The 13,044-nt window shown below is 45.6% G+C and overlaps 1 protein-coding gene across 4 annotated transcripts in view; it reads right to left on the bottom strand.

Annotated features, from left to right (window-relative positions):
• SLC8A3 (solute carrier family 8 member A3) overlaps nucleotides 1–13,044 on the bottom strand; it is a 314,593-nt gene that overhangs the window by 50,588 nt on the left and 250,961 nt on the right. The gene's annotated exons all lie outside the window — the stretch shown is intronic.

Genomic DNA, 13,044 nt, shown 5'->3' with positions numbered 1-13,044 from the left:
CTTAGCTTTGCTCAGTACTTTGGCTTACCAAAGCCAGAGGTCAGAGACGTGATGCGTCATGCTTAAAAATGAACTTTGAGTCATCTTAGTCCTTAGAGAACTACTCCCAACTCCAAGGGAAGTGTAACATCACTTCTAGTACACACATCTCCTCTGGCAATGCTTTTAGCAACTGTGGTTGAAGTAATATTCCAGCTATTATCTATAGAGAACACTAGACATAATTCCAAGATATGTTGTGAGCCACCCTGAGCCACTTTGTGGGAAGGGCGGGATATAAATTATAGAATAAATAAATAAATAAATAAATAAATAAATAAATAAATAAATAAATAAATGAGATAAGATACGTGTCAAGCCCAGCACAGCACCATATATTGAAGAAGAACTGATGTATCCAAGCTAAAGTCAAGAATTTTTAATCTGCAGAGAGGAGGACAGCTGTAGATAGTTATAGTTGTGATGTCATCTGAAGTGGTCTGAAGAATGAAAACAAGTTTGGTTTGCAGGTCTGCTGGGGGTGTGTGTGTGTTGCATTCTAAGCTCTGAATCATCAGGTTTCAAGTATGGCCCATAAACCCTGGAAAAGGCAGCAGAAGCTGATTGGTGTTCTTCGACAAACACAAGTGACCACACCTTGATAACTATGAATAAGTTTGGATATTTAATCTTCCTTAATCTTTAAATTCTATTTGAAACCTCTTTTAACACAACTCTTTATACTAAATTATCTTTGCTAATTGCTAGTATAATTTGCATGGGAATATTTTTGTTAATTTAGGTTTAGACTATTAATCATCTTTTAAGTGCTCAACTATCTAATTTAATCCCATTATATCTCTTTTCTTCTCACTTCATATTAGCTTCAATATGACTCACAGGAACTTTAGTTTAGTAATAAGAATTAATTTCTTAAGCCTATAACTATTGTTTCTAAAAGTGACTCTCCTACTTTTAATTTCACTCTGGTTTAAAACTACCGTGCTTTGAAAATAACATTACTGAATACTAAATAGGTCTGGTTTATGACTAAAAGCATGACAAAAACACTGCTCTAGGGGGAAGTGGGCAGAAATGCTAAACGTGGAGTGGGAGGTTGCTGGTGGCTCATACCACCCGCACAAGGAGGCAGGTGCTCATGTTTCTATGAAAGGCTGCCTTAGCAGGAAGAATAAAATATACTTTCTTCAGAGAAAAATGTGATCAAGAATCATATGGAGGAATATGACATTTTTTATTAAAAAATGGTCTGATTTAAAAAAATAGGGATGAAATGGGTTGAAAAACAAAGGTTAAAATAAGCAAAACACTGAAAGGTCCTGATCAAAGTTCCTATTTTATTAATCTTCTTTAACTATTAGCTGCGGGGCAACCTGACTGAGGCCTTCTAAGCTCTGTTCAATGGGGCTTACTCTGACGAAAGCTGCACTGTTAGCCTTGGGTGAGAATTTTTAAAGCAACTGGTCCCTTTTGCTAATAAGTAATTTCCCAGTGGTGCATGTTGTTCCCCTACCAAGAAAACAGTGCTCCCAAGGGGCCGTGTTTACATTGTGTTGGGATGGGGGAAACTAAGGATTGCAAATGCCAGTCCACTTTCCTTTCCCTCTATCTCTATGGTTGCTATTTAGAGAGGTGTAACAAGAAGGGGAAATCCAGCCACCAATCTCCAATATTTGGCCTCCTTTAACCCCAAGAACCCCCCCCCCCACACACACACACCAGCGTCTTAGGAAACTAATGATAACTACTATGTTTCACAAGTGTATATGAGGGACAAAGAACTCCTTCACATTGCACTGTTGGTTTCAGCACATCACTACTTCCTGTTTTCTTCTCTTTCCATTTATTCCCCAACATGTCCTCTCTCATTTCTGATTACAAGCCTATGGGCAGGCCCTGCTTTATTTTTAATTTGTATTTATATTGTCCAGTTATTATTTTGGATGCATGATTAATATATAAATAATTGTCATCTATAACTTTCATGAGAAAACTAAGAAATTGCTAAGGCTTTATAGAAAGTATTGCTAAGATTTAAAGAAAATCAGCTCCCAAGCCAACTCCAGCCGTGACTACTTTAAAACGCTTCCATAGTCTTCACTTGTGGAAAGCAATGGGTCCATAGGGAAAAGGAGCCTAGAGCTTCAATTCTAAACATACTTCATTGGAAGTAATCCTCAGTGGGCTTTAATTTTTGAGAAAATACACATAGCAATGTGCTGTACATTTCTTGATGGCATGTGAGTACAACACACATGTTAAAACCTCTAGCATACAATATTGGTCTCAGCTGCTTTTGCCCTGGAATAAAAAATAAAAGTGGCATCTTCTGCTTTCAGAGATAAAGACCAGAGCTAGAAAAATGGCATCCATCTAGTATCTACAATATCAGACAGACTGCTTCATAGTGATCCTGAATGAGAATAAAATACCTGCTCCTCCCATAGCACATTTAACATTGTATATAGTATCAAAATATGCACATTCTGCACATGAATACCATTATTTAAAAGCTTTGGAAAGTAGCCAAAATCTTATTTCATCAATGATCTATGCAAATAATATGAATTCCATTTAACCAAATACTGAAATAAAACGCCAAATAATGTTCTGTTATGATCAAAAATGGCAAGGAGGGGGTCAAACGAACGTTATGAGCAAGCCTAAACAGTTCTACTCAGAGGTAAGTTCCATTTTAGTCAGTTGGGCTTATTGCCCGGAAGTTTTTCTTAGGATGGAATCCTCTGGATATTATTATTAGAAACTTCATTTTTTATTGGATTTTAAATTGCTAATCTTTAAAAAAATGTTCCAAAACCCAATGTGAATTATATGAAAAACTGATTTTCAAAGCATAAGTATAAATGTATAGCATGTACAAAAATACAAATTGTGCAATTAAAAATAGGATTAAAATTTTTAAACAGGATACCAAAAAATTAGGATATGACTCACTCTAAGCTGAGCACACAAGTACCATTATTTCAGAGCAAGAAGAAATTAATATTTCTTCAATTTAAATTAGTGGGATTTAAATGCACTTAACTTTGGCTGAATAATACCCATTGAGTTTGAATTAAAAAAACTGGAATCCAGACCTACCACTTCAGATGCTGATGGAAGACAATTGACAATATGACCTGTTTAAACTCAGTGAAAAACTATTTTGTCTTCATTGTAATCCCCACCCCACCCCCATGACCAGGGCACACAGGTAAAGAAAAACAGTACTAGAAATGGGTCTCTTCCCCTCCTAAAAAGAGGGAGGGAGGGAGGAAAAAACAGATTGCCTACCCCTGCCCCACCCTGTTCCCAGGAGGGAGGAACAGGCAGCCTACCTACCCAGTGAGTATGCAGGTATAGTGTGGGCTGTACATTGCCCTTCTTCCACCAGGTTGACCCAGCTTAGCTGGGAGGTGGGCATTAGTCTAGGAGCCATAATGGCCTATCTGTTCCTTCTATTGCTCCCTAGCTGAAATTACTGTTAACAATTAGTTATATCACTGAGATCCAAAATGGAATCACCCTAAGTCCAATGATGTTAATGGATTTTGTTATGTCTTTAAACATAAGCTGATGTACCGCATGGCGATCACTACAGAGGCGACCCCGCGGTCCCCGGATGTAGCTCACCAGACGCCCCGCCCATCAAGATCTGTGGCGGGAAGTTTGACTGACCAGGATTGGACTGGTCAGACTGGGGGGCAGTTCCGGGTAGTGTATATAAGCGGGACCCGGCCTGCGTGTTTCCTCTCTTGTAATGGACTACTGAATAAAGGATGTTGCTTCAACCCATCTCGCAACTCAGTACATTACAGTGGCGACGAAGGTGGATTCTAGCCAGGTAACTCCCGAAGAGGACCTTCGCGGAGCTGGCCGGAGACGGAGAAGGCACGCCGTCCAGGGAAACGGAAGCACCAGCCGCTGCAGCACCATGGCTTACCAGAGCGGAGCAACCGGTCGCCTCGAAGAGTTCAACCTCACTAAACCAGAGAGGTGGGAGACCTACACGGAGCGGGTCGATTGCTACCTTCGAGCAAACATGATAACAGATGACAGCCGGAAAAGAGACGTGCTCCTGAGTGTCTGCGGAGAGGCCACATTCGAGATTGCCAAGGGTCTCTTGGCTCCCGCAAGACTCACGGAGAAGACGTATGAGGAGATAGTCCGACTCCTCATGGGGCACTTCTTGTCCCAGCCCTCAATCATCGCCCGCCGATTCCTCTTCCACAAGAGGGACCAAGAGACGGGAGAGACGGCAGCCGAATACCTGGCCACTCTCCGCCAAATAGCGGGAAACTGTAGCTTCGACAAGCTAGAGGAGGCCCTGAGGGACCATTTCGCCTGGGGCCTGAGGGACGAAAGACTACAGCAGAGGCTCTTCGCAAGGGAAGAGCTCACCCTCCAGGGCACCTTCAACGAGGCCACAGCATTCAATAGAGCCACCAAAGCTTTCAACAACCCGAGGGCAGAAGCTGTTCACCAGGAAGAGACGGCGCAGAGCCACCCAGAAAAGGAGGAGATGCACCAGCTATGCCTCCCACCTGGGACGGGACCAAGAGCGACACAGCGGCCATGAGCGACAGAAAAGCCAACCAGCACCAAGTGCGTGAGCTGCGGGGACCCGCACGAGTGTCGGGACTGTCCCTATCGCAACGTGGACTGCAGGAACTGCGGAAAAATGGGCCACATTGCACGGGCTTGCCGGGCCAAGGCCGGCTGCAGATGCCAGTCCACCAACCAAGACTCAACCGAGGACTACTCGACCGCCTCGACCAGCCTGCAGGTAATGAACTTGCCCAGCAATACCCCTGACAAGGTCAAGGTATCGATCAGGATCGAGGGAAACCCCTGCCTGATGGAACTGGACTCGGACTCCTCCATCTCCATAATTTCGGAGGAGTCCCTAAGAAAACTGTGCCCACATGGCCGGCCTAGGCTGCGACCGGCTGGTTTCATACTACGGGACTTCCAAAAGAACCCTGTACAGATCCTGGGATGGGCCACGGTGAGGGTGGAGTTTAAAAGCTTTAGGGGGAACCTGGATATACTGGTGGTCAAACGCCAGCTCACCACTCTGCTACTCCTGGCCTGGTTTCGTCCGTTGGGGATTCAGATTGTGGGGGTGCAGCAGTTGGGGACGCAAGGGATTGAGCATGTGTGCAGGGAATTTCTGGAGGTGTTTGATGGGGCCCTAGGGTGCTACAAGGATCCTCCCATATCCTTACCCCTTGACCCCCACGTTCGGCCGATACAGCTAAAGGCCAGGCGGGTTCCATTCGCTCTGAAGCCCAAAATCGAAGCAGAGCTAAACCGCCTCACAGCCCAGGGAGTGCTAGAACCGGTTTCATACGCCACATGGGAAACCCTGATAGTAACCCCGGTGAAGCCTAATGGGGATGTGCGCATATGCGCTGACTACAAGTGCACCATAAACAAGGCACTACAAGATAACCCCTACCCCGTCCCAGTAGTCAGTCATGTTTTGGCAGCCCTGGCGGGGTCAAAGATTTTTGGGAAGCTGGACTTGGCCCAAGTATACCAGCAGCTCCCAGTGGACGCCAAGACGGCAGAAGCCATAGTGACCCATAGGGGGGATTTCAGAGTGCAATGGTTACAATTTGGGGTGAGTGTGGCTCTGGGGGTCTTTCAGAGCCTGATGGATTCTCTCCTCAAAGGGATCCCCAGGGTGCAACCGTTTTTCAACGACGTTCTGATCACCGCACCAGACGCGGAGGAGTTCAGCAACCGACTGCGAGAGGTCCTCCGCAGATTCCAGGCGGCCAGACTGAAAGTTAAGCGGGAAAAATGTTCCCTCAGGGTGCCAAGGGTGGAGTTCTTGGGGTTTGCAGTGGACACGGCAGGGATCCACCTGACGGCGGACAAAACCAAGGCCAGGCCCCGGCCCCCACGTGCAGGGTGGAGCTACAAAGTTTCTTGGGGTTATTAAATTTTTATCATTCGTTCTTGCCCCACAAAGCGGCCTTAGAAGAACCCCTACATAAGCTCTTAGATAAAAACGCCCCGTGGGTCTGGGGAAAGAAGCAGGCAGCCACCTTTCAAGCGGTCATGGAGCTCCTAGTATCCAATAACGTGCTCCACCATTTTGATGAAGCCCTGCTGGTGGTTTTAGCATGTGATGCGTCACCATATGGGGTGGGCACTGTCCTGGGCCACCAACTCCCGGATGGGAGGGAGGTCCCGATAGCATGTTACTCCAGAACCCTGACCCCCACAAAACGGAACTATGCCCAGATCGATAAGGAGGCCTTGGCAATCGTGGCAGGGGTGCATAAATTTAATGACTACCTGTACGGTAGATGTTTTACGATCGCCACGGATCACAAGCCGCTCCTGGGACTCCTCGCCCCAGACCGCCAGACACCACAGATTCTGTCGCAGCACGTCCTGCGGTGGAATCAGTTCCTGAACTCTTACTCATATGCCCTGGTCCACCGCCCTCAGTCGCCTTCCGCTGCCCTCCATGGATCTGGACCCGGCCCCAGCCCACCATGTGAAGCTCATTGAAACACTACCAGAGAGACCCCTACATGCCACTGAGGTAGCGAAGGCTACGGGGCGGGACAAAATACTCGCGCGGGTTCTCAACTGGGTGGGGAGGGGATGGCCCGAGGGAAAACAGGCCGAAGAATTCAGGGCCTTCACATCTCGCAGGGAAGAACTCTCCTCGCACAAGGGGTGTCTTCTCTGGGGAAGCAGGGTGATCGTTTCCCCCCCCGCCCCCCCATTGCAGAAGCAAGTGCTGGAGGCCCTACACGAGACGCATCCTGGGATTGTACGGATGAAGGCCCTCGCGCGCAGTTATGTATGGTGGCTGGGAATGGACGAAAAGTTCGAGGGGTGGGTTCGAAGGTGCCAAGCCTGCCAGGAGTCCCGGCCCAAACCACCCAGTGCCCCAGTCCACCGCTGGGAAGCCAATAGGAGGCCGTGGTCTAGGTTACATAGTGACTTCACGGGACCTTTTCAGGGCCAAACATTCTTCATTCTGGTGGACGCTTACACCAAATGGTTGGAAGTTATCCCGGTAGCCTCCACCTCAAGGGCGGCGGCGGTCTGAGCGTTGCGCAGGATCCTTTGCACACACGGGATTCCTGACACCATCGTCTCGGATAACAGGACCGCGTTCACCTCCCGGGAATTCCGGGAGTTCTTGCAGAGATACCTAATAAAACACATACAGTCTGCCCCCTTCCATCCGGCCACCAACGGCCAAGCAGAGCGGATGCTACGCACCACTAAAGAAACCCTGGAACGCATAGTACAGGGTGACTGGGACCACCGCCTGGCCGTTTTCCTATTTGACAATAGAATCACCCCCAACCCAGTCACAGGGGTGAGCCCAGCAGAGTTGTTAATGGGAAGGAAGCTGATCACTAGGCTGGACTGGTTGCATCCTGACCGGGCCACCGATCTCCGCAGCTCTCCCAAAATCAGGGAAGCGTCTAGGGGGTTCTTTCCGGGGGATCCGGTATATGCCAGGAACTACGCTAGCGGCCCCGAGTGGGTAGCGGGTCGAGTGCTGCGCGTGACAGGGTCCTGCCTGTCTCAACAGAGGGGGGCCAAATTCTGTGGAGGCATATAGATCAGATGCGCCACTGCACTTTGCCGGAAGAGCCGGCTGCAGTACGGAACGAGGAGGAACCAGCAGCCACCCCGCCATGGAGAGCTATCCTGCCTCTGCCGACATCTCCGACCGAGCGGGCAGAAGGGCCACACCGGAGTGGGGGCGAAACCCCAAGAGTAGGGACACCAGCAGAGCAGCAGGGCGCAGACAACCATAGGCCGGAATTACTCCCTAGCAGGGGAACCGCCACAGCAGCTGCGACCCCGGCAGCCACGGTGACCACTCCTAATCCACAAGTAACCCAAAGGAGGTGGACCAGGGAATGCAAGGCCCCTGCTTACTTGCAAGACTATGTGTCCTGAACTAAGGGGGGAGGAGTGTTATGTCTTGAAACATAAGCTGATGTACCGCATGGCGATCACTACAGAGGCGACCCCGCGGGTCCCCGGATGTAGCTCGCCAGACGCCCGCCCATCAAGATCTGTGGCGGGAAGTTTGACTGACCAGGATTGGACTGGTCAGACTGGGGGGCAGTTCCGGGTAGTGTATATAAGCAGGACCCGGCCTGCGTGTTCCCTCTCTTGTAATGGTCTACTGAATAAAGGATGTTGCCTTCAACCCGTCTCGCAACTCAGTACATTACAGATTTAAAAGGGCATAACTCTGTTTAAGATAGCACTGTATGTCTCTTAACACATTCATATCTAGATGACCTGGGATCTTTTACTTCTTCAACCTAGTAAAAGAGTGTTTTTCTCTCTTTCATTTATAATGTGGTTCATGAATATTTGAAGAGCACTTTGCATGAAACTTCATGAATGTAGAGCAAGAAACTTGGAGAGTATTCTAGTTTTTAATTTCTGATTGGACATTGTTCATAGAAGCAGGAAAATTGTTTCAAAGGTGAGAGATTTCTTCCTATAAAAATGTAATTCTGACCTGTAAGAACCCTACTATACTATTTGTGGAACCCACTAAAGCAATGTTATATTCTTTGCTCAGACTACACCAGTTCCAGATTCTCCTAATCCAGTGTTTCTCAACCTGTAGGTCATGACCCAAAAGTGGGTTGCAAAGCCTGTGGAAGTAGGTCACAGGCTCTTGTAGAATCATGGTGGCTTTTCCCTTCCCTTCCTTGCTTGGCATCCAGCTGAACTCATGCTGAGGTGAAGGGAGTGGCATACAGTCCACTGTGAACTAGGCAGAAGCTGCAGCTGTGCCTGGGAAGCAACACATGTACCTTCTTGCCCTGCACAGCAGTTGGCTCCATTGTTCCCCCTCATATTTTCCTTTCTCTGGCCTCCTCCCACTTTCCTTTGATAGTAATGCTGTTTCTCAGCAGTCACTAAGGTATTTTTGTCTATTTTTAAAAAGCCCATTTGTGAGCTGTGCCAGCTCTTGCAGTTACAACAAATGGCCAACATAATGACCTTCCTCAGCTGCTGCTCCTGCCTGCTTCAGATGTGCTATTTCTTGCTGCTGCTTGCTCCCGCCCTGATTGATGCAGTTACAGCTCCCAGGCTGTGTGTATGAGAAGGCACTTGTATACTTGTTGGGGGTGGAGTCATGGGCAATGGTGCCAGGATTATATACTTTGATAGTCCACAGGGGAGAAATATCAGAGCTATCCTTGACTCAATGTCTCTGATGGCTGTGGAAGTCATAACTTATATACATCTTCTGGCCCCAACTCTTCAATATTCTGCAAAGAAAGAGCCAATGTAGACTGGGGGTGGGGGTGCTATGGGGGTCTGCTTGGTGCCTATCCAGGAGGAGGATGAGCACTTAGCAGCCTCTAGTCATGATGCTAACACTCCATTTCAATTTAAAGCTTGTTAAAGAAATCAGTTCTGATTATTCATGAGCTACTGACTAGCAGTGTTGGCTTTTAAAGTTGCTGTTTTACTGGGTGAGGATGGTCTGAGATGAGTGTGGTAGCACTAGTGGAGGAATAGAATGATCCTCTCGTACCTTCCTGTCATATATTATTTTTCAGTCCAAGAAGGATCTCTCTGATGTGCTCCCCAAGCCTGTATCTCACAAGCTTAAAATACCCGGTTCAATCTCTCCCTTGTACCAGCCACTGACAGAGAGAATGTATCTGGGACTCTGGATAGGATGTACTTCTGACAATCAGAAGTAAACAGAAGTTGCTTAATGTTCGGAAAGATTTTCCAAAAAGAAATGTTCCACTGAAGTTAAATAGAATTTGGTTGGGGAAGATCCTTCAGTTCTAGAACAGTGTTGTAAGACAGACGAGTTTCTGGTTTGAAATCTGAAACTTTTAGATAAATAGGAAGCAACCCAAGTAAATCTCAACCTTTCCCCACATAGTCTACCTTTTCAATCTCTGTGTCAAAGAAGAAGTAAATGGAGTGGCTGGGGCTGGTGATGCCAAATCCCTTCTACTTCTGTGTGTTTTCTGTGAAGTAAATCCCATTTAATTCAACAGAACTTTCTTACAAAGCAATCCTACACCCATTTACCTGGGAGTAAGCCCTGTTGACAATAGACACTTACTTCTGAGTAGACACACATAGGATAGTGCATTCTGACAAGGATGCAACAGGGATGCATTAATTCTGGTGCTGTTTTTTAAAATTTAATTTTAAATAGCCAATAGCTACATCTAGTAGCCTTTGAGGTTCAGCAGGATCCATTTACTGTGTCTGTAATTTTTATAGCTCATGAAGCTGTAACCTGCAATCAGATAGCTGTATTCTTACATTTACATAAATAAAAAGCTGAATACTGTATGCAAATGCAATAAATATTTCAACAAATTCCACATTAAGTGTTGTGTTAAATATTTTTTGTTTGAGCTTAAGTAATGGTTATGAATTAGGCAAATTTAAGCTTAAGTAATGGTTGTAACTAACGCAAATTTGAGCAGACTTCAGAGGATGGTGGAAGACAGGAGGGCCTGGCATGACTTTGTCTATGAGGTTGCAAAGAGCTGGACTTGACTGTGCGACTGAACAACAACAACAAAATGGTTGTAAAGTAGGCAAACCTACAGTTAAAACACATGACAGTGATGGCTGTTACAAACATACAGTCCAAAATTTGTGTGAAAAGTTTGGGTCATTTATACTAAGTAAATTTGAACTTGTAGGTCACCATACCAAAAAGGCTGGGAACCGGCATCCTAATTCACTGGGGCAAGGTACTTGCTTCCCAAGTCTTCCTGTTTATGGCCAATAAATGTCAGCTCATGCTAGCATTACTGCCTGATATATTTTAAGGTTGGCAGTAAAACATTCTTTACCTAAGAACAAAAGCAAATGGTCATTGAGCTGCACATTGACTTTTTTGCAATAGTGACTTTTTTTTTGCAGTATTTTGCAAATAAGACCAAATGGTAGATGATCAGTGCTGGCTCCTGACTGCATTGCAAGTTTCTATGAGAGCATTCACTGGGAAAGATAAAGCTGGTAATGAGGAAAAAATGGGAAGTTCTGGAGGAAAAAAATGGAACAGAGTGAAGTAGAGTAGGGAAGAGCACTTGGATATATCCAGTATGAATATATACCCCCAAATACTTTGTGTTTTCCAGATATATTTGGGGTCTGATTGATATTTGGGGATCTCAGGAGTAGTTTCAGTTTTATTATTATTACAGGCAGTGACCAGATCCAACTGGCAAAACGTTATCAGGCATACAGATATTCAAGTTAAATTCCAGTTGAAATAAAAACATAACATTTAGCAAAAAAAATCTAAAGAAAATTACATAATGGAAAAAGAATAAAATATATAAAGTAACATCATAGATAACTATATTTAAAATTTGAATCAGGAATCTAAAATTGAGAACTAAATAGTAGACTTTGTGATGAAGTCTGTTCCAAGGCTCAAAAGGGCAGGACTGAAATTTATTGTGCACTTTGATTGCCTTTGTACAGAATCTAGCTGTTAATAATTAGATAAATTATGGTCCGCCCATACCACAGGACTGCCAACAAGGGAAAGAATTGTCTTATCTTGAATTTGTTTATAGAGGGGGCAGCAGAAAAAGACATGTCCCATTGTTTCCACCTCTACTAGAGGGCAAGGGCAAAGCCTCTCAAAATATATCTCCCTTCCAAAATAATGGATGGCATGGCATCACATCTAGCCAATGTAAAAGCCCTCCTTTAAGAGGAGAAATCTAAGGTTTTAAGATATTGAGCCAATACTATGATGTATTCTCAGAGGCCCTGAAGTCAAGAGACATCATTAAGTCTTGCCGGTGTTACGTCGCAAGTCCTTTGCCTATAGTAAATTCGGATTGATCAATAGTCTGCAACAAAAGGGTACCAGATGAAGATTTCAGCAGTATGGTGTCCCAATTCCAAATATTCCCTGAAATATTTGGGAATTTCTGGGACTATCCAGGGCTGATATTTTAAAGCTTCCAACCTGGTGGCTTTTCATAGGTTTCCTGGGTAATGGGGGAGGGGGTGGAGGCAGCACACATAGGCAAATGAGATCACGTGTTGGGAGAGCTTACCAAGTTGGTTCTGCTTGGCTTCTGTAGCTTGACATTGGTTCTGTTGGGCTAGAAATAATGTCCCTGCCCTTGCTTCAGTTGTTTGGGTTGGATGCTCTTGGCCTGACATTGGATCTCTTGGGTTTGTAAGCCAAAATGCCCTCAAAAGAGGTTGGGGAATTGACAGATGGGCACCTTTGGCTTAAAAAGGGATCTAGAATCCCTTTTTAAGCCAAAAGACTTAAAAAGGGATTCTAGATTCCACTTCCAGAAATTATTCTAGATTCTAGATTCCACTTCCAGAAATTATTGCTTAAATTTACCTAGGACACTAATTAAGTAAAACAATCATGAATTTATTGCAGAAAAATATAGAACACACATACAAGGTAATGAATACATACAACACACATACAGTCCTAATAAAAATAGAGAGAAATGCATAGAGGTAACATAAGGATGGACCAACAGGGTGATAATTACCGATTGTAGTCTTCAAGGAAGGCTCCAATGGTGACAAACGAGGACTAGGGGGAAGGGGACCCTAAATTGATCAGGAATCAGGGATGTATCTAGACAGCGGAACTGGGGTACTGCTAGATGCACACCTGTGGGGAGCTGGGTCACAGGTTATAAGGACTACCTTGAGCCCTTAGGGAATGGGAGGTACAGGGGCGGATGACAGGTGGTCAGCTGGTACATGACCTCAGAAAAAGGGGATGCTCCGCAATGACCATAAGGGCTGGACTTATGCAGCAGCCAATAGCCAGTTTATTGGGGGCACCTGATTGGATGCCCATACCTGGCCAGTGAGCAGACTTGGCCCTGATTACCTGATTGGACTTCCAGGTAACAATGGGCCAAAGGGGGAGGCTCCAGGATGACCATTAAGGGAAAGAAAGGGAGAAATTATTGGGGTGGAGGGGATTAAAACTATCAAAACTTATCTAAAAGGTGACAATAGATGGCCAAATTGATACCTAGGGTG

The sequence above is a fragment of the Heteronotia binoei genome, chromosome 21 (genome assembly GCF_032191835.1).
Source record: "Heteronotia binoei isolate CCM8104 ecotype False Entrance Well chromosome 21, APGP_CSIRO_Hbin_v1, whole genome shotgun sequence".
Lineage (NCBI taxonomy): Eukaryota > Metazoa > Chordata > Lepidosauria > Squamata > Gekkonidae > Heteronotia > Heteronotia binoei.
The sequence above is the reverse complement of the archived record's forward strand: the minus strand, read 5'-3'. Positions and strand labels throughout refer to the sequence as shown.